Raw genomic sequence first — 22,534 nt, 5'->3', positions numbered from 1 at the left:
TGTGTTCATGTAAATGAAACACTAGTTGCATTCTTTTTATGTACCCTAGTTATAATATTAGTGCAATATTTCCCTATTAAAGTCATATCCAAAAAAAAAAATCCTCCAACACTCATATTTTGAATGTAAATCTGTTATTATGTAAGTCTGACTGGAGGGGACAACATATTACTTATTAAATGGGTAAAGGACTGCTTAATAATGTTAAAGAATGAATACTGAGGATACTAGTTCTCTAGCAGTGCCCCACAGAGCTATGCCCTAAATCTCCCTCTTTGCCATATGCTTCTGTGATATAAAACCTAGTACCAAGGAATTAACCAAGACTGCTGTTAATTAAAACTGGAAGCAGTTATCAAACCCCATTGTAATATTCAAATCTCCAGCAATGGCTGAACCAAACAGTTGCTTGGTGTATTAATCATGGGCTTACTCTTAATGACAAGAAATGCATAGTTTTGTTTGGTAAATCTAACATTAGTACTGCTTACTATGCATATAACATTCCACATAAATGTGTCACAATCATCAGGGAACTGAGTACATATGTTGATAACAGGCCCTCCTTTGATTACCAGATTCATGAAGCTTGCACCAGGCGCAGGTGTAGCGTAGGCGGTATAATGCCAAATATGGCCGCCGAGCGATTCAGGTATGATTCAATTCCACGTGCACGACCAGCTTACCCAGATGTGCGCAGCCCTCGGCTCAGGTATGCTAATCACCCCATGCGCAGTACTGCACCATGCAAATGAAGGTACATAGTGATTCATGAAGTGGTGCAGGCATAGCGTAAGCCCACAGAAATGTAAACCAAAAAAAAGGTGTACATTTTTCCAGACAGAACATCGGAGCTATGAAAGTGGACCAGACTCATGTATTATGAAGTTAACATATGCCAATGGCTAAATATACAGCCAATGGCATAAGAAAAGATGCACAACACCTAAAAAACAACATTTAATGTCATGTCCACAGTAAAGCAAAGTACAACCACAGGGCATGTGTGCGCAAACGGGAACACAAGGAAAATATATACAAATGTCATAAAACCGCAATGTAATACAAATCATGATTTCACCGTAATACCCAATGGTATGCATGGTACACCACAACCAAGCTGCAAGGGTTGCTAAGGGTCTGTGACAGTGTTCAGCTCGGAAACTATGAATTAGTAGTCAATGCTATACAAATGAGGCAAGTAATAGTGAATCGCAAACGTCCAGCCGGACTAAGGATGTACCATATGGCGCAGCTCTACAACACCGAGGAGTGGTTTGGAGGTATACATGACATCAGCAGTGGGGTGTGCCACTGTAGCTGTAAGCACATTGGAGCAATGCACATCTGGCCTGCCCGTTGTTAAGCAAAGCTGCAGGATAGGGGTGGGGATGTGGGTATAGCATCGTTTAGCTGAGAGCACATATGGTGCCTGAAAGCGCATGTGTACGCGGATGAAAATATGTCCAAAACCTGGTAAGCGGATGCATGTGCCACGCACCATAGCTCAAACAGGAAGGTTAGGGGAAGAAAATAAGGAAATGCTGCAGTAGGGTAATTGGAGTACAACTGAGCAATTAACACCTATTAACTCACAGTGGGCAATCGATGGCAGCTAACAAGTCTGCTCGCAGCAACCTGCAGAACAGGATAGGGGAGGTGTCGGATTGCAAAGAAAAGAGAACTGTCATAGCAGAGAAAAGCAAACCTGCAGTAGATCAGCCATAAAACACATTTCATAAGATAAGCCAGGTACTGGAAAGTACAAATGAAAGCAGGCTGCTGGATGCATGCCAGAAAATGGGAGGGGAAATGTTAAGAAATGTTAAGGGAAGGGCAAGAGGTAATCCACGGCAGCCAAATGTAATTCAACACCAAAGGCACCACAATAGCAGTACATATGGTAAAACACATAAGATACCCTGTAGCTCTGATTCTACATACAGACCCTTTGACATTATCAGTGTTCACAGCACAATAGTATAAAGTGTGAAGGCACCTCACACACACCTGTGTATTCCCAAACACTGCACCAATGGTGTAAACAGACATGGAACTTTTACAATGTACATGTTGGGAGCTGCCATAGCTGTGATTCATCACCATGTGTTAGAGACTGAAGGTGTTGTGGAGGATGATGCTGATAACCACCGCAGGCCCCAGAGGAGAAGAGTGTTCAGGCCAAGGGTAACCTACCAGGGGCTACACAATCTGGAGATAGCAGAGCATAACAGGGTGGACAGGAACATCTTGCAGCAAATAGTTGAGCTGTGCCGGCCAAGCCTGAGATCCAGAAACAACAGAGGGGAACCCATCCCAGTGGACACGAAGGTATGTGTAAGCTTGCGAATACTAGCCACAGGTACCTTTCAAAGGCCAACTGGAGATATAATGGGGATCTCACAGGCATCAGCATCCAGGGTACTACACCAGTTCCTGGATGCCATGTTACCACATGCCAATGAGCATATATACTTCCCCCGAACTCAGGAGGAGTTGGCCAGCAATATGCGTCTCTTCCACCATGTGGCACACTACCCGAAGGTACTGGGTGTGATAGACTGCACGCACATACATATCAAGTCACCACTCGGTGAGTATGGTAGGCACTACATAAACTGCAAAGGATACCACTCCATCAACTGCCTGGTCGTGTGCAATGCCGAGGGCATTATTATGGATGTTGTGTGCTGGCAGCCCTGGAAGCTACCATGACTCCCACATCTGGCATGCCACACAAATGTATCAGGTATTTGTCAGGAGGGACATCCCACATGGCCACCTTGTGGGGGATGCTGGCTATGCACTGGAGCTGTGGATGATGACTCCCATCAGAAATGTACACACACCCATGCAAGAACACCATAATGAGGCACACGCACAAACCAGAATCATCATAGAGCATGTGTTTGGGATGCTGAAATCACGGTTCCGTTGGTTGGACATATCTGGTGGAGCCTTGCAGTACTCTCCAGGCACGTGTGCCCACATCTTCATAGTATGTGCCATGCTACATAATATGATCCTGCAGAAACAGCTGCAGCAGGGACATAATGGTGAAGGCCCTCACAGCCCACCGCAATTGCCAAGGTCATCACAGGCATAGAGGGATTCAGACCATGAACACCCTGTGCCAGCCCCAGTAGGCAGACGGAGGCGTGCCCAATATGCCCACTCCTTGGCAAAGAGGGTAGGTATAGCACATACACTGACAGTGCAGGCTGCTACGGACTGACACACCTCTCCACCTGCACACACAGTAAACTGGATGGCACACACGCACGACCACCTGTAAATTGTAATGTGTAGGTGGCCTACTGTGTGGGGCAGCCACAGTGGTGCAGCGGTTAGCGTTGCCACCTCACAGCAAGAGGTTCTCTGGTTCGATCCTTGGCTGGGGTGCCTTTTGTGTGGAGTCTGCATGCCCTCCCTGTGGTCGCGTGGGTTTCCTCCGGGTGCTCCAGTTTCCTCCCACATCCCAAAGATATGCTGTAGGTGGATTGGACACTCTAAATTGGCCCTAGGTGTGTGTGCGTGCGTGTGTGCCTTCTGTGGAAGGTTGGGCACCGGGCTGGCAACTCGACACTGTAAAACTCCACTGCCAATCATGAGCAGACAGGTGATCCGCTGTGGTGACCCCTAACCGGGAAAAAGCCAAAAGAAGAAGGTGGCCTACTGTGTGAATCCTACATAGGCAGCCCTCAAACATTGCACACACAACAGCTATTGGAACAAGGAATGTCAACACCTGAACAGTACATGCACCTAACAGGATATGTTGATACTGTATGTATAGGTTCCTAGGTACATCGGTAGGTACATGCCCGATTGTCAGAGGCCCTTCATCAACTGAGGCAAACAGTGTCTGCTGTCGTCACCACATCGATTAACCAACTGTCCCTCAGTGGAGCAGAGCCAATTGCGGGATCCATATGTGTAATCACTGTTCCCCACACACTCTGCATGGATTCCCTGGTGTGTTAATGAGGGGCTCCATATAATGTAATCAGGGATGCAGTGGCAAAGCATGGGGAGTACCCATGACAGGTATCTGTCACCCCAGCATGCTCCACCTATGGTTGTGTGAAGGTGTAGCACATTATAGTGTGTGGCCCACTGTGACATACATTCCCAATGCTGGGGCACATCCATTAAACATCACTTGGACATACAGTTAATAGGTCTCATCCATATGTAAACTAACTGAGTTACACATTTGATTGCAGTATGGAGTAACAGCCGTAGTACAGTCCACATACAAAACACCATAACACGTGTACAAATCCCAGATGCCCAAGTGGTAAATGCACTGACTGTCATGAATGTTCCCGGTTCCATGTCCTGCAAGGGACATTACGTAATCCCGAAGGCACGAATAATGGATGTTGGATGCAGGTCATCAGATCAGGTTTAGCACAAGCTAGTGGGATTATGCGTTGGCAAGTGCTGGTAAGCGTAGTTTAAACATGACTATACGGATATGCGCGAAACAGGGCTAAGCTTTTCTGAATATCACACAGATCACGGTCAATGATGTCCAGAACAGGTGAAACTAACATTATTCACCCCTGTACTAATAGTGCCTGCTCTGAAGGGTAAAACAACAACTGCCAGGAGTAGAACATGCAATCATGTACACAATCACCTAACACTAAGCTACCCGAGATGTACCAACGGCAGGTGTGTATTGTGACAGGTTAAAACGTAAATGTGTGGAGTCCAGGAAGCAGTATACACCGACATGTACACAACGAAAGGTGTGTTCTCACTCTCTCTCTCTCGCTATATATATATATATATATATATATATATATATATATATATATATATATATATATATATATATATATATATAACATAGAGATAGAAAGGGTGATACAGAGATATATGTTGATATATACGTATTTACCTATATCTGCAAATATATAGATAGGTCAACGACATGTACACAACCATGGAGGTACAAATAAATGGGATACTGCCAACTATCAAATGTGTCACATACTGACATGCGTAATCACGAGGCTTAAAGACCGAAAGACCACAGTACCGGAACACTAGAACCGCGAGTAATATTATCGTGATGTTAAGGGACATTTAGTTATCGCTGCCGGTGCTGCGGTCTAGGTAGGTGCTGTGTTCAACTGTGTTTGTGATTGCTGTAGTCTGTGTATGTGTGTGTTGAGGGTGCCGTGTGTGTTTCTGTGGGACTGTAATGTGTGTGTGTGTGTTTGCATCGTGTGTCTGTTAGTGCTAACTCGGAGGTAGATCATTACTGTAGATGTGGTCATAGCTGGCCGTAGGCATACGGTTACCACCTGTCCCACTTTAAGAGGGACAGCCCCTCCCTGGACAGTTGTGTCCTGACAAAAAATATTAAAAAGGGCAAATGTCCGAGATTGTAGGACATAATTATGTCCCATATATTATGTAATAGTCACATTAAATAGTTATGCCTGTATCTAAAATACGTAAATGTTACATGAAACATGATAAGTAGCTAAAGTGTTACAAGAATAAGTAAGTATACAGGATAAAAGTATGTTCTATCCTGTGTACTGACCATGGGTATGTGTCGGCCTGTAAACACCGATGTGTGTCCTGCAAATGTCCCACTATGGCCATTTGAAAAGGTGGCAACCCATGCCAAAAAGGTTCAGTCACCAACACAACTGCAATGAGTGCAAATATCTGTGACAGAAATACACGCGACAGCTGTCATTTAGTTAGATTCCCTTACATATTGATGTATTTCCAGAGGTATTGAAGTATCAACGTCACCTGCATTCTATATAGAAACCAATTAACAATGGCTCAATGTATAAGCCTGTAACAACCATAGTTTCAGTCTACTAAATGATAGCTCTTGAATTAGGGAAGGAGCCCACACACATATATGGAATATGTAGACATGCAGTCCCCACAAACCTGTATATGCTATGTACACCCACCTACAACTTCCCCACACCCGAAACAATTGCAATACAGACTGTAATAACATCACAAACACCCACTCAATCAATTACATCTGCAGAAGCATTAACATACCTTGTGAGAGACACATTTGTAATGGCGCTATGTGAAATTGTAGCTGTTGTATAATGGAACAGACGGCGATGTTACAGGTTTTGTTTGCAATAGTCCCTTATCAGACGGTTGAGATGGCAGTTACACTCACATGTAGAACCACATACTCTAGCTGTCACACACAATCCATGAGGGACATGAATTCAAAATATCCGTGTCTCTCCAAATAACAGTTGCAATTCCTCACAACAAAAACACATACAGGCCGTCTCCCCAAAGGTAGGGCAAAAGGGCAATGCCCAAGTGGAGAATTCAATTATACCTCAGTGTTGCCACGTAATTGGTGAATGGAGTAGCTGCACAGCTGATGTGCATGTAATAATTTACTCAGGAACACCAATTGGCGGCAGGATACCACATGTTACAGGTATCAACGTATATAAGGATGCCTTGCCATACATTCAAACCGTATGCTCATACCATAGAACCGTTTAAACAGTAAAGGTGTAAGAGAGATATTTATGAAGACTCAGAATACTAACAAGGTATGTAGAACACTCAGTATGTTAGTGTATGTAGAGCCTGTTTTGCATTAATTACAGTGTAAGCAATACATAAAGTGGGAAAAGGTATTATGCAGTGATGTCTTGTTGAGCATAGTAACGCTTGTAGAAATTGTGTGTCCTGCTGTGGGTCACAAGGTGAACATCTCATACACCACAAGGGATGCTACATGAGGGCTTTAAACACAACAATTCCACACCACCCGCCGTCAGTCGTAGAGTTTGTCCAACAAATACGTGCCATAGCAGGGGATAGTATATGTTGATATACTGTCACAGTAGGCATGTGTAGGGCATATAATGAGAATAACATGGCTAAGGTGGTCCTGATGTGCAAGTATGCTTAGCATTATGGGATAATGTTTAAAATATGTGTAATGTACAGTATTGTAGGTAGATATGTCAGATATTTTACACAGCATAACTGTTATATCATGCAAACAAAAGGTATCGTCTATTGGCATGTACAATACACAATAATAGGATACATATGGCTTGTAGTCATGGGACACTGTAACAGCATGATAGCTACTTGAAATGGAAGAACTAACTCAATTATCCATGCACAAAGGACATGTAATAGCTTCACAGGTTCATAGTGACGTACTATGCTGTCTGGCCAAGTCCATGTGTAAGCCCAACAACAGTATTTTCTCCGGCGGCACCTCCCTAGGGTAGTGTCCTGTCTGTGGACAGCAGAGCCATGTGTTACCTGCACCTGTGTACAGTACAGCCACTGCAGTGATCCCTGGCATGCATGTTTGTCTCCCATCCACCCATCAAGGTATCTCATGAAGAGTGCTAGTGAGTGTCCCTGCTTGATGTACATAGGAATCATGTTCCAAAGCATGGTGAGTGTCTGGTTCAGGAATTTATCCCTCAAGCACGTCCCACTCATCGCTGCATTTGTGCATATATCCATGAGCATGTTGCTCTCAGTGGCTTTTGCTTATGTTGCTTATGTGGAGTATATCCATAAATATTGTTGTGGACATGGGCCCTGTATGTTCAGCAGAGGTCACCCCTGAGTATGCAGTATGCAAATGTGTACAGTTGTGGTGTTCGTAGTTGTGCCGCATACGTCATCCTTCGGAGGTCAATAATCCTCATGGTGTGTTAATGTGGTATGTAAAGCCATTGATGTTCTGTAAGGTACACCCCAAAAGAGGTGTTGTACCCTTGAACATGTGTCATATGTCAGGAGTATAGAGGTACAATGGGTGCCTTTGTTCCAGCTACAAACCCATTACAGATAAGGGTGGCCATGTAGAAGGATATCCACGCCACATTGGCAATATGGTTATCAAAGGAGTGGGTGCTATATACGTGTGTACTAAGATCCTGTATAATGTCACATGTATGTAGGGGACTACCACCTATGTGATAGTCAGTGGGTGATTGGTGTAATCCAAAGGGGATTTCTATGCACCTTGTGTCATGCAGCTTGAGGCTATCTTATCGACATCAGGTATCTGTCACTGTGACACCCTTATGGAGGGTGTCTGTATCAGCTGGTGGATCAATCATGGCTCCTTGTTTGCAGCCGTCTGGAAACCTATTCAGGGAAAGTCCCTCTGTGCTAGCCTGTACCTCAGGGAAGCGTATACCGAACATGAGGGTCCCTATGACTGAGGACTGTGGTACGCCAAGTGTAACTGAATTACAGTAGGTACCACGGTATGCTACCCTCATTGTGTGGGTCCTGTCCGTGAGCCACTTTGAATAACATCCCGAGATGTAGGGGTCGATGTGCAGGTGGATGTGTATGTTGTCAATACCAGAATGGAGAACAGTGCTGAAAGCCAATGAGAGGACAATGTAGGCTGTGTGGACCCCCTTACCATCATCAACTACCCTGGAAACTGTATCAAAGGAGTCCACCAGGTGTAGGAGCCATGGTCTGGCTCTAACAAATCCAACCTGGGTGGCATCAAAGATCTGGAGCCCACCAATGTCTCTGTGAATGACTTCCATGATGATTTGCTGAATAGCCTTGCAGAACAGTCCAGTCAGGCATATAGGGCAATAGTCCCTCTGGTTCATTGTGGTGCCACCTGTGTGGAGTGTGATAACTGTTGCTGTGTGCCATTCAGGGGCCACAATGTCTGATACAAGGCTGTTACTGAATCTGGTGGCCAAGTGGGGAGCCATGTAGTTCTGAGGTTTGTGTAAATCACAGCCTGGGATGTTGGACGGTCACATGGAGTCTGTGTTCCAGGCCTTAGAGAGTGCAGGTTGGAACTGTGTAGTTGTGACCGCAGGGACTCTGCATTGTTCCTGTATGGATTTTGGCCCTGTAGGGAGTGGGAGGGTGTAAAGTTAGCATTGAACCTATCTGCCAGGATGTTGCCAATATCAGTCGGTTCTGTAATGTTCCTGCCTAACCGTCATATGTCAGAGCAGATGTGGGTATTGCCATCGAGTACTGACTTACCTCCATAATGCTTTGTGGTAGTCTTGGGAATGTGTTGCAGTAATGTTTACGTAGCTAGCTTTGGAGGAAGTGATAAGGGATCCTGGATTCCTACTGAGGCTGACCAGTGAGCTACCCCACCCATGGGATTGTACTCCACTTTGCAACAGCCTCCCTTCTTTTGTACATTATGTCCATGGAACTGGACCCCCAGAGTGGCGTCCATTATCTGGTGGGTACTATCATGGATCTGTTTGGGATAGCATGATCCATGCAGTTGTGTAAGTGCTAATGAAGTGCACTGGTGTATGTTTCAGCGTTTGTAAGTGCATTGTCCATCTGCACGGGTGTAATGATGTTTACTACTGCTGTCATAAGACGTCTGAAGTAGGTGTTGTAGAAATCTTGTACTGTGTATTCCGTGAAGGGTGTGGTGCCGGGATGTGGATAACAAGGGTGATTAGCATATGTTCGGAAACTACCAACAAGGGGATAACCCCAGGTGTGGAACACCAGTCACATGTTGGTAATATCCATGTCTAGGATATTGTTGGTCTTGGTGGTAGTGTGTATGGGTTGATCCAGCTGAGTGGAGGTTATGAATCCCAGAAAGCATGGCCTAATGTGTCGGTACATGAGTAGGTATCCCAGTTAAGTGTGGGGTAGTGTCAGTCTCACATCAGTAGTACTTGTCGGAACCCTACTGTCCAGTACACCAAGAAATGAGGGCCTGTAACCGTGGGGTATGTTGTTGAATCCGTAGCAAGTTACAATGTGTATAGCAGTTCTGGCCACAGTTAGTTGCATGTGGATCACCTCTGATGCATTGTGCTAAGTAACCAGCCTGGAGGTGTGTACATCCTTGTGAAATATGGACACACCTCCACCGTGGGTGTTCCGGTCCTGGTTACATGACTGAAAGGTGTGGTCTGCATATAACCTGTCAGTGCAGGTGTACTCTCTGGAGCCTAGAGGCAGGTCCCAGTCACTGCAGAGATATCGAAGTGGTCCATTATAAGGAGTGCCTCGCCTGAGTGTGGTAGAGATGAAGATGTCAAGCACTGAGTAACATTACCCCAGGTTTTGTTTGCCTGTTCCTGTTCTGGTGGTGAATGTTATTGGAAACTGTCCAAGACAGGCAGTATAGGAGCAGCAAGAGCCTTACATGTTATCTGTACTCCCAGGGCTGACAGGTGCAGGTCATCTGTGCCAAAGCATTGTGTTTTGTTGACCATGTCATTCAAAGCAGACAGATACTGGATGCCTGTGGAATGACAGCAGAAGCATAGGCAACTATTGAAGTGAAACATTCAGTTGTTGTACAGTGGTATCAGTCTGGATGAATTCAGAATGCTTCTCAGGGCTTGGGCGATACCTTCTGGGCTACAAGACCGGAGAGCTATTGCATGTCCCTGTACATGTAGTCCAGGAAGTTACATCTCAGGGCAGTCACACTAACATGGAGAATGACAGTCAAATTGTACTTGGAGAGGTGTGGCATGGGTACATAGGTTATGTTGCGAATCCTGTTACCTGACAGCCAGATGTAAGTGACTATCGCCTTGTGTAGCCTGCTGAGTGGGACATCAGTATGACCGCCAACAGAATCACCTATGACCGGTGTGTTGGGTATGTTATGACACCCTATTGGCTGTAGTTGATGGGCACACATGAGTCTGTGGGCTATAAGTAATTGTTTTTGTGTTTGGTGATTAGGGCTGCCTCTGTTGCCTACACAGAGAGTATGGAGAGGTTCTGCAAATGTTGTAGTCATGCTATGTGTGGCCTGTGGTGGTGGAGATCTAGTGAGACTATGTGATGAGTGGGGTGTGTTGCAAATGTTAAATGTCCCCACATGAATGTCAGGTTCAGTCTGGGTTGGTGAGAGCATTACCTCCAGCATGGCTACATATGTGCATCTCCCACAGGCTGTAGTGTTGTATGTTGGGAGGTGAGCATTGACTGTGTACATGAGATAATTGCTCTATCGTCTCATGTTTGCCATATTCATCATATAGACAGGCAATAACACTGGTAAGTGACACTTGGACATGCCTGTATATTCAACCATGTCTCACAAGATATGTGAATTACGCATGTACAACAGCTGTTGTACTGTAAGCAAGCTGGAAATGTAAGGACAAACAGTGTACCTGTAAGAAATGAGTTGGAATGGGTGCTATAGTAATTAGTAGCTCATGAAGTGCTTACATGTTCTGAACAAGTGCTGAGCATGAATATGCAATAAAGATAGGGTGTTGGATAATATAAACCCACTGCAACCCATAACTGGAGATGCCAGTCATAATTGGAGGCACTGCACTATTACCCTGCTGAGTATAGTCTGCAAGTCTATGAACCTTTATCAACGTAGATGTTAGCAGTACAGATGTAGATGACAGTATGGATGATTTCACACTGCATAGAATACCTGTGACAGGTCATAGGACATCATCACCCATACTGTGTTCCAGCTACACTGAGTATACTAGCTGTACCTTTGTATGTCACAGGAGTGTTCTACCAGTGGCCTGTTGACAGAAGCAACACTACAAAAGGTGTCTGAGTGACATGTGCATATCACACCAGTGGCAGCTACAGTAAAACAGGGTTAATGTTTTGTACTCCCCTCTCATTGTAGCCCATACCACACAGACAAATGGGAGGCATCTGCATATGTAAGGATGTGAATGGCCATGACCTAGGAGCAATAGCTGTCTCAGTGTTGTGGACAATATACAGAATGGTCTTTGTGGGTGAGGTGCATGACATATGTGCACAATCTGACAGCTGATAATAGCATTGTCACCGCTAGGTGAATAACCCTATACTCATTAACTACCACCTAGGCAGCAGTCAACATTATGGACACTGTGTGTAACGGATGGTGCTGTGCAGTTCACCTCCCTGAGCTGGTGACGTCTCCAGGCCTACTAGGTAGTCATATGAGGCACCCATGTCATGACAGGGTGCCATCCATGAGCATGGAGATCATTGGACAGGCATACTCAGCACTCGGTTGACCAATATCGGATCACATATCACCTTTAAGGGGTATTGGCCATGCATGGATGGGCGATACCAGCCTTCACAATCCTCACCTCCACTGTGCAGCATGCTGGCTACCTTGCATAAACAGATGTGCTACACTGTGATGTTGGACATGCTACACGTACATATCCTGATTTGAAAGACATACGTCATGGACAGCCACCATCCTACTACATGGATCGCCACATGATGGACAGATCCCTGTGCCATACATGTTACATACTCCTGCCATACCATGCAACACTGTCCATCAAAGCTGCACATGTCATCTCTGTCGTACATGGTGCGATGGCTGCATGGTAGATGTATCATTAACTGTCTGGATCAGTAATGTGGCACTGATGCACCTGGCGGTGGCAAAATGGCTATTGGATACAGCTAGAAAACCTTGCCCATACATGCTATAGTTGATAACCATCCCTGCGAATAATGTCCGGCTAGCCATTGTCCCATGTGTATCGCATGTGCAACACAGGCAATATGTGGCAGGATGTTGAACTGCTGTACAGTGCCATGTAGATGTATATGGCAAAACACATGCATGTAAAGGTTTCCGTGTGCATGTGTGCATTGTTACTGCTCATGTCCGTTAAGGCAGTGTATGTGTTGATATGTGACATATACACAGCATCAAGGTCAACAACATTACTGTGGACACATCCAGGCATGTGCTGATAGGTAAGAACACCAGTACAGGCAAACAGACATGCCCACATCAAGACAGCATTCACATGGAGTATGAGCAATGTATTGAGGTGACACACATATATGGTGATGATATCCAATGCACAACAGGTGTTACATGTGTGTGACACAAACATGTCAGTCGTGTCAGTGTCATGACGATTTGTAAAGATAACTGTTCGTATGTACTAGATTTAATACAAATGTATGTGCAGCTGTATCTCTGTACATCTCTGTGATACTGCGACCTGTCTCCATCATTATGTCTTCCAGATAATGCCTCATTCACGCCTGCCAGTGTACAGCTGCCTGGAGGTTGATGCCCTCATCCCGTACCTCCATGATAACTATGAGGTGTTGTTCAGCCATGTGCCACAGCATGCATAGAAGCGTGACGATCTGTGGCAGGAACTACGCAGGAGGGTTGCCATAACCGCACCTACCAGCAGGTGTACAGACACTGCACGGACCTGATACGACATGCGAAACAGCGTGCAAATGCAATCGCCAGGGAACAAGGTGGAACAGGTGGTGGGCCACGAACCCAGCCCCCACTCACACCCACTGAGGAGCTACTGGCCAGCCTGGGGACACCCTCAGAACAGCATCCACAAACACTAGCTGCCATTGTGGAGGTGGGTGTCTCCCAACCACTGAGCTTGGAGTTGCCTGGTAAGTCACTACTGCACATATGACTATTATATCCCATTTAGTTGCATGTGTCACTGTACAATATGTAATGTAACATCATATGCAAGGTATGTTTACACACATGCCGCATGCTATAGTATGCTACCCTGTGTATGCACACATGTGCATACTATATGCTATTGTACAGGTGAATGTGTTAACATGCACAGTGCACCCTGTAGCTGTCATACAGTCATGGATAATGTTCAAACTGCTGTGTCACCCCTATACAGGTACCTCTGGCGTGCCGCACATACATCAGTCTGTTGCAGGTGAGACAGTTATCAGTATCAGGCATGTTAATGCATATATCTATTTGCCATGTGGCCAGTTAACACATGTACACATAATGTATGGTATAGTCATGATATACAGGATGCATCTGTCATCAATCACACTGGCTACCCATGTGCAATATATACAAACTAAATGAAACACTGACATGAAACCACAGCATCTGTCATTGCTAGATGTGTGGAAAGCTGTGCATACAATGGTGGAGTTGTTGTTCAATGTAGGCATATGTACTATACATAGGAACAACACATGTGTGGTACGCAAACAGTACCACACAGTGAGCTGGGATATTGGCAGCCCACAGGATTCACCATTGTGTAATATGCCCCTGCAATGGGTGGACACATTGTGATGTGCCATCTGACATGTCCCAGACATGTAGTGTTCCAGCTGCAATATTGTCTCACTATCCCATAATACATACCCCACATACTAAACATACACCCATTGTCTGCATAACCCTGTGGGCAGTGACATATCTGACATCTATGGGTGTATGTTATATGGGACAACACAGACATGTGAGATAGACGGCCATCACAAACATTTGGCCAACACATGCTCACACATGGCCATGGAGGATGGCCAGAGACATGTAGCCACACAGTAGATGTGATGTGTATACACCCTGTTGCACATTGTCCACACATGGTCCAACTATAGCCTTTGTTGAATGGTTATATAGGTGATGTGGAACACTGGACATCCTAAACGCCTGTGCACAGCTTGTGGAGGTGTCACTTAATTCGACCATATAAGATGTGTTGAATATCATGACTGTGTCATAGCATGACAGTAGTCACCTGTACAGCTTCCACAGACATAGACACCACATCAGGCCACAGATACCTTATATTTCCCTTGCTGTTGTTGGACATCACTGTCAACCATGCACCTCGTGTGTGTGGTACATAAATGTCATGTGGGACATGGTGTATTGACAAGTCTGCCATGTGTGGACATGGTTGCCAGGCAGCTAAGACATTTTAGTAGTTGTGCAGGGGTGTCATCTGTAGGTCTTCCAGTGACCTGTCACATGACACAGCATTGTTTAGTGTGTATACAACTCAGCGATGTGGGTCACAATCCACAGTAGTTATGTAATGTGTATGCACGCAGTCATGGCTATGCACTGTGTGTGTATTACACACTGTATAGCAATATAGATGCCTCATGATGCCATGCAATGGCACAGTGTCTGTACTACACACTGTATACCAACGTAGACATCTCATACTACCCTTCAATGCTCATGAACATCTGCTAAAGGTGCTTTCTATCTGTAGGGCATACAGACAACACTGCAATGTGATACCCATTACACAGGTGTACATGTGTCAGGACACCATTGTGTCGAACATGTATGCATGTCAATGCACACATCAGCAGATTACATGTCATACTACATGTCAATGTCAAGGTCACATCAGCCATGTGTACTGTTAACCTCTGCTGGTTCACATGGTGTATCACAGGGATGCATGCTTACTACCATGATTGTGTGAACTGCATGGCTTTTGATATGACACCTGCTTGCTGTTGTGTGCAACCCAGGGAGGTATGCTAACTACCACTATTAATGTCAGAGCTGCATGCCGTCTGTTGTATCACATGCATGCTGCATGCCGTCTGTAAAATCACATGCATGGTCTGTCTGTGTGTCTGTGTGTCTATTGAAATGTAGAGTCTTTCTTTGCATTCACAGGTGATGTAGGTGCGTTACCTTCCTGCGGTCCATCTGATGTTAGTGTCCCCACAGATACTAGCAATGATGAACATATGCATGAGGTACAGGCAGGGTTGTCAGGGGCTGAATCTGTGCCAGTGGTTGCCATCCCAGCTATGTCCCCCTCTTCCCCGCACACAGTTCTCATGCCAACACATACCCCATCACCAGTGGCCATAGAGGAAGGACAGTCAGCGTGTGTTAGCTTGGAACAGGAATGCATGGTGGCTACAGAAGGTGTGTCTCCACACCATGGTGTCAGTGTAATGACTGCAGATGTGCCACACAGGCATGTGGCCAGTGCTGCTCGTAGGAGGATGTCTGGCAGACATGCACCTGCAGAACAGAGCGCAGCAGCTGGTGTCACCAGACGCATGTTCCAGACTGTAATGATGGCACAGGCATGTGCTGAATGGCAGAACATAGAAGTACAGCGGCTTCAGAGGGCTGCTATCCGTTCTTTAAACAACAACATCCAGGCATTGGCAAATGCTCAACAGCAGATTGCTGATGTCCTGGACAGGCGATTGGGTGACATGGTTGGAATCCTTGACTGTGGCATGGCAATCCGTGAGCTGTCTGTGCTGGAACATCTGGTAGGAATGAGGCTTAGGCCACGTGGACATAGGCCAGCTACACCACCTGGTGCAGGTCAACGTCAACTAGCCACCTCACATGCCCGCTCCCACAGTGCCGGTAGCAGTGCAGCTGGTGCTGCGCTGTCCACACCAAGACTCAGCAGGCCATGTGGACGTGGCCCTGGATGTTTCCAGCATGGACATGGTTCCAGTGGACATGTGTCATCGGACAGTAGCCAATCTGTACCTCTGCCTGGTAGTGCCCGTTCAACCCCTGGCAGGCACAGGTCACGTGGCCGTGGCCGGACACAGTGAGCTGTACATCCTGGTCTGTACAATCTGGAGCTGTCCATAATACCCCTGTGTAGGCCAGACACATGGCAGAACTGTGTGCACACATACCCGCACACAGCAGAAAACATCTGTAAGGCACCAGAACACCCACATGCATAATGACCACACATGTCCAATCAGATCACCAGCCCTGACCCACACACATGATGTCATCCACTGGTACAGCCTATGCCCCTGGCAAACATTATCACCCTGTGCATATGATGATGCCTTTGACGCATCCCTGTCATCCACACCATTGATGTAGGGACATGCTCATATGGTCTGATGCACAGGGTGAACAGAATAGTGACAAGTGTATATTACATTTGTTGTATACTGTTGACACGCACCCGACATACCATGTAGTACAGGTTTAGTATGCATTGTTATATGCTCACAGTATGTGTCTTGGTAACAACAGTAACAGCATGTTGGTAATTATGCCCTGCTTCCCTCCTTAAGGTCTAATTGCATGTGCCATTACGTTACAGTGTTTGCAGTTAGAGTGCATTGTTGTGTGTTCGCAGTATGTGTCTTGGTAACAACAGTAACAGCATGTTGGTAATGATGCCCTGCTTCCCTCCTTAAGGTCTACTTGCATGTGTCAATAAGTAGCAGTGTTTGCAGTTTCCCATGTGTAAATGTGAAGTACTCACAGGCGTGTATGGCAATACCAGCATGCTATACGTAGCCTCAAACTCACTGTTAGAAAGGCTACCATTCCACAGATGTCCACACATCTACTGATCCAGAAGCATGCGAGCTGTTTAATAGGCTACAGTGGCTAGAGACATGACATCTATACCGGGTCACATCACAGGTATGGTGACATGGTGCGGGCAGTTTACACAGCAGTCTGTCTAATGTCAACGTTAGAGGCCAGTTGATAGCATGAGGCCTCACTGTGTAGCAGTAATACACTGTCACATTACAGGATGAGAACACGCACAGACATACACAGAAACATACAGTAACTTGCCCACACTCACAAGGTCAACAACACTATAATGCACACTCATTAGTGTTGAGGTGAGGACCCCTGCCTATGTGGTAATCCCCTTCACAGTACTGTGCACCCACATGATGCGACACAGAGAATGAACATGTATGGGTAGCCAGTAAGGCTGAGACCGATGGCATCAACAGGGTAGTAGACTGCATCACCATGAGGGGTTAGGGATCCTGTCCATTCTGTATGGTAGCATACACCCTCACTCCATGCACCAGACAGCCATACATACATACACACACACACATACACTCTGGAGTCCACAAATGTCATTCACATACAGATAGCTGACGTGTGTGATACACACACCACCACTGCCTACGTCTTTCTTTCTACACTGCAGTATGTACAGATCTCTACAACAGTGTACAGAGGTGTGTAACAATTGGGATGTATTCCCCACCATATGTGGCATATATGGTCACACAAGCAAACACACATGGCAGTACTGTGAATCATACACCTGCTATATGATAATACGTCTGACAGACATGCAGCTGTATTGGCCGCATTATGTGTACCAACGCTACCTTCGGCAATTGTGCTGCTATATGCACACGGGAGGACGTAAGTGTTACAGGTGTCAAGTGATGTACAGTCAGTAACACCCTGACCGCTGTGTATTTTGTATGTCTTCACCGTCAAGTAACAGTAACATAGTGCACTGTTTGTACATGTAATGGTAGGACGGTTTGTGACACGCCTGTGAGCTGTTTTCAGCAAACATCCATCTGCAAAAGTGGACCACCACTTTATGTACACACATCCAGCCATACCTGATGTACATCCTACCGTACTGTCAGTATTTCACCATATACAGGTGTTAATGATGGGGCTGCATTGCAACTGCATGTTGTAGTTAGACAAAGATGAACAACATACATCAGCTACTGCACATGCATGGTAGCTGCATGCACACCACTACATGTACATGTGTGTTGGTCCTACATTCCTGTCATGTAGCCATGTTTGTATGCATTGCAATTGGTGGACATGTGTGATGACATACATGACACATGGACTGTTGTATTATATGTTGGTTGTCATGGGTAACTAGTACAGAGGGAATGTTACCTCAGTCAACATTGCTACCTTATGTACTGTTAGCACTCAACAGCCATGGACCCACCTTCCATTTGCGTGCGTATGATTGCTGTAGCCACTTGTCTGCACGGAGGACAGCAAAAGCTATGCTATGTACATATGTGTTGTGTGTGTGGGGGCCATGTACATATCCACTGCGATTACATGTATGTCATATCCAAACATGAGTGTTTTTTGGTGTACAGCGACAGCCATCTGTTACAGCTGTGTAAGACCCAGGGCCCCTGTTATGTGTAGAGCCGACCTGGTTATGAACTGTGGTATCATTGCATTGCATACCACATGCTGGAACCCTGTCAGTGCATGTGTAGTCTGCACAGTTGCTGTAGACCTATGTACAGTCCACTGGTCATGAGTAACATGGTGTTGTAGTAATGTACGGATGTGTGTTGCTGGTCCAATGACATGGTGATGTCTGAGGGCTACATAGTAGAATGCGGCATTTACCACTGTGATCTGCACCTGAGACATCTGTGATGGCTCTTGAGTGTGTACTGGTCAGTACATGTGAGTGGCCTTCATGTACGTGGGGACAGTGACACCTGGAGCAGTCCGTCACGGTCTTATGGCCCATATGTCTGTATCTGAGGTATAAGGTGGTAGTGCTATTGTGCACAACTGTGCCATATGCCAGGTGTTCCTCACTGCAGAGATGTCCGTATTCCCCATTTTTGGATCTGGATTGTCAGCTGTGATTACGAACGCTACACAGCTAGCACTGACGACTGGTGTCAGATATATGTAGTGCAGCGTTCGTGCTAACAATGTTCACTATCGACACACTGTGCCCTTCCGTGTTTAGAATCCGTGTGCATACAAGACAGCCCTTCACTACTACTAAGTGTGTGAGCATGCCCAGTATGCCGTTGTGTAGATGGACACACAGTACATTCCAAACAGACGTGTGCTACTAAGTGTGTGAGCATGCCCAGTGACACCTTGTGTCGGTTATGTGCCTCTGTGTATGGGCATGACCATTGAAATCCTGTATAGCGATAGTGGTCATCCAGGCAACAGATGTCCATACCCCATGTCAGGATGGATTCCTACATTGAACACACTGGTTGACTGTCTTGAAGGGTGTACTGTCTGTGGCGTGTCTCGTATCTATGTAGTTTTGTAATAGTGCTCCATAGATAGGCAGTTGTCCCGCTCACACCACTGCCGTGTGATTGTCTACATCTACCTTGGGACAGTAATATGCTTTTAGACTGCTCACTCTCTGTACATTCCCTATCGGCGTCTTTGCCTTTGCTGATGATGTCATCCACCTAGAAGTATGCCGCTGGGAGTGCGGTGATGCTGAAACTCGGTAGCACGTTCTGTTACTGCGTAATGCTGTAGTGTGGTAGACTAGACAGGTAGGTGCTTGATTCCAGGGCATGGCAGGTATGTGTGTTTGGCAGTTATACCCTATGTGTTGGTATCTGTGGGTGGCCAGCTGTGGGATGTGTTCAGTGTGTTTTGTTGCTGACCTATATAGTGTCCACAGCCCACATATTCTGCCAAGACACCGGGTTGTCAACACATACATTCGCCAATAGGTCTGGTGAGTAAATGTCAGCAGCCCTACTCTTAATACAGTCTGACCCGTGTGATGCAACAGAACACACATGCCTTGATAGTAACAACACTACATGATGCAGGTGGCACATGTAGTTTCCTTTTCATGCCTGTGTAATGCTTTGCCGTCATGTGGACTGCTGTTGTGATATAAACGCAATATTTACATATGTGTGTGCATGTATATGTGTGTATGTATATCTATGTATATATGTATACAAATAAGATATATGATATATGTAGATATTGAGAGATAGGCATAGATATAAACATATATGTCTGGGGACATCAGCACTATTGAATGCTTGTGCTGGATGATCTGTACGTGATAACCTGGGATGTATGAATATCTGCCATGGCGTAGTGGTAATGCACATCGTCTGTTGTGTGCAGGGCCCCGGGTTGTAGTCGTGTAGACACCGGTTATTTTGTTGCTGGGAAGACCATGGGACATCGAATATGGTGATAGTAAGGCACCTGTTACCAGTTGTGTATGGATCTGAGTGACACTAAGCAGTGGTTATTAATTTGGAGGTTCGGTATGGGTCATATAACTATTCATTAGAAGACTATACTATGCAGATGAGGTTGACAATAGTGTATCCCATTTATCCCCAGGGTGTGATGCAGATACCTGGAGTGTATGTGAGTAGTTAGCCGGGTGCAGGGCTCGAATATAGTTGACAGCATGGGAGGGGAGTCAGGCATACTGTACGTACATTGTAGAACTGTGCCTCGGGAGTGCTCCTGCCTTAGCACGCCTAAGCTAGGGGTGTGTCTATACCTGCCTGGTGACATTGGGAGGGACAACAGCAGTGGTGGGGTAGTCAGGGTGTACAGGCTGCACAAACAGGTGATGATCAGAACAATCAGCAGATGACATGGCCAGCCCGCACCTGAACAGTACGGTAAAGTGAGCCAGCAGCATACACATGGGTTTCTTTTGCAATCTACACCACCGGTGTATACCTGCAGGGACATTTCATGACACAGTCCAACCAAATGAGAAGGGCTGCAGCAGGCAACATAGACCAACATGTGCAGGAGGCTGAGGGCTGTGAGGATGTGTATGCTGCCGAACAACCCTTACTGGGGTGACATAAGACTTTATAGACCCAGGGTGACTTACCAGGGGCTACATGAGCTGGGGATACTGGAGCACTATGGAGTGGACAGAAACCTCCTACAGCGGCTTGTTGACCTGTGCCTGCCACACCTGACACATCAAACAGGCCGAGGGAACCCCATCACAGTGGATACCACGGTATGTGTTGACCTAGGTATACCAGCCACAGGTACCTCACACAGTACAACTGGGGATATCATGGGGATCTCACAGGCATCTGTATCCAGAGTATTGCACCAGTTCACAGATGCCATGTCAACACATGCTAGTGAGCACGTACATGTCCTCTACACACGTGATTAGTAGACCAGCAATATGCATCTCTTCAACCACATGGATGACTACCCTGGGGTACTGGGTGCTATAGCCTGCACACACATACACATCAAAGCACCGGGGTAGTGCCTACAGTCACTGCAGAGGCATATCCTCCAACAGCTAGGCCATATGTGATGGCCAGGGCATTAGATTGAATGTGTGTGCTGTCTGCCCTGGAAGCTATGATGATTCCGATATATGGCTTCTGACACAGCTGTACCACACCTTTGCCAAAATGGACATCTCCTACAGTGTCCTAGTGGGGGATGCTGGGTAACCACTGGTGTCGTGGCTGATGACACCCATCAGCAATGCACACACACCTGAACACTCACACCATAATGAGGTGGATGCACAGGCAAGACATATAATTGAGCATGTGTTTGGGATGCTCAGTTCACGGTTCTGGTATCCGGACACATCCGGTGGAGCCTCCAGTATTCACTAGCTACATGCACACAATTTGTTATGGTATTTGCTATGCTACACAATCTGATCCTGCAGTAACACTTGCAGCAGGAACAGCATGGGGTGGCCCAACACCACTGCCAAGGCCTGTACAGGCATAGTGTGACTTGGCGAAGGAACTACCTGAGCATGGCCCAGTTGGTGAAAGGCCGTGCACAGTATGACCTTCCCTTAGCAAAGAGGCAACACAAGGCATATGCACTGACACAGTAGGTACCCACGGATTTCCCCTCTCTGACCCGCACACAATGCAATGGATGAGAAAAATGACACTACCTGTGCTCGGCCATGTATAGAAGGTGCACTGTGTGCATCCGAGATAGGCAGCCCTCCAGCACCGTCCTCAGGTCCAGAACACCCCCAGGGTACGTCTAGCAACCTAACAATTGGCAGTTGTATTAGAATGTGTATTTTCCCATTGCTATAGTATGTATTTGAGCATACAAGAGACTTTGGTGGCCGACTGTTAGGGCAGCAGACAGTACACGTCCATAGTGGCACCATGACATCTATAGCACATACGGGGGTCACAATGGTAGCCAGTAGTACACAGGGTGTCCTAACCCACTGCAGGTTATGGG

This window comes from Protopterus annectens, chromosome 4.part1 (genome assembly GCF_019279795.1).
Source record: "Protopterus annectens isolate FY-2018-M chromosome 4.part1, PAN1.0, whole genome shotgun sequence".
In the NCBI taxonomy this organism is placed as follows: domain Eukaryota; kingdom Metazoa; phylum Chordata; order Ceratodontiformes; family Protopteridae; genus Protopterus; species Protopterus annectens.
This window is presented reverse-complemented; position numbering follows the sequence as displayed.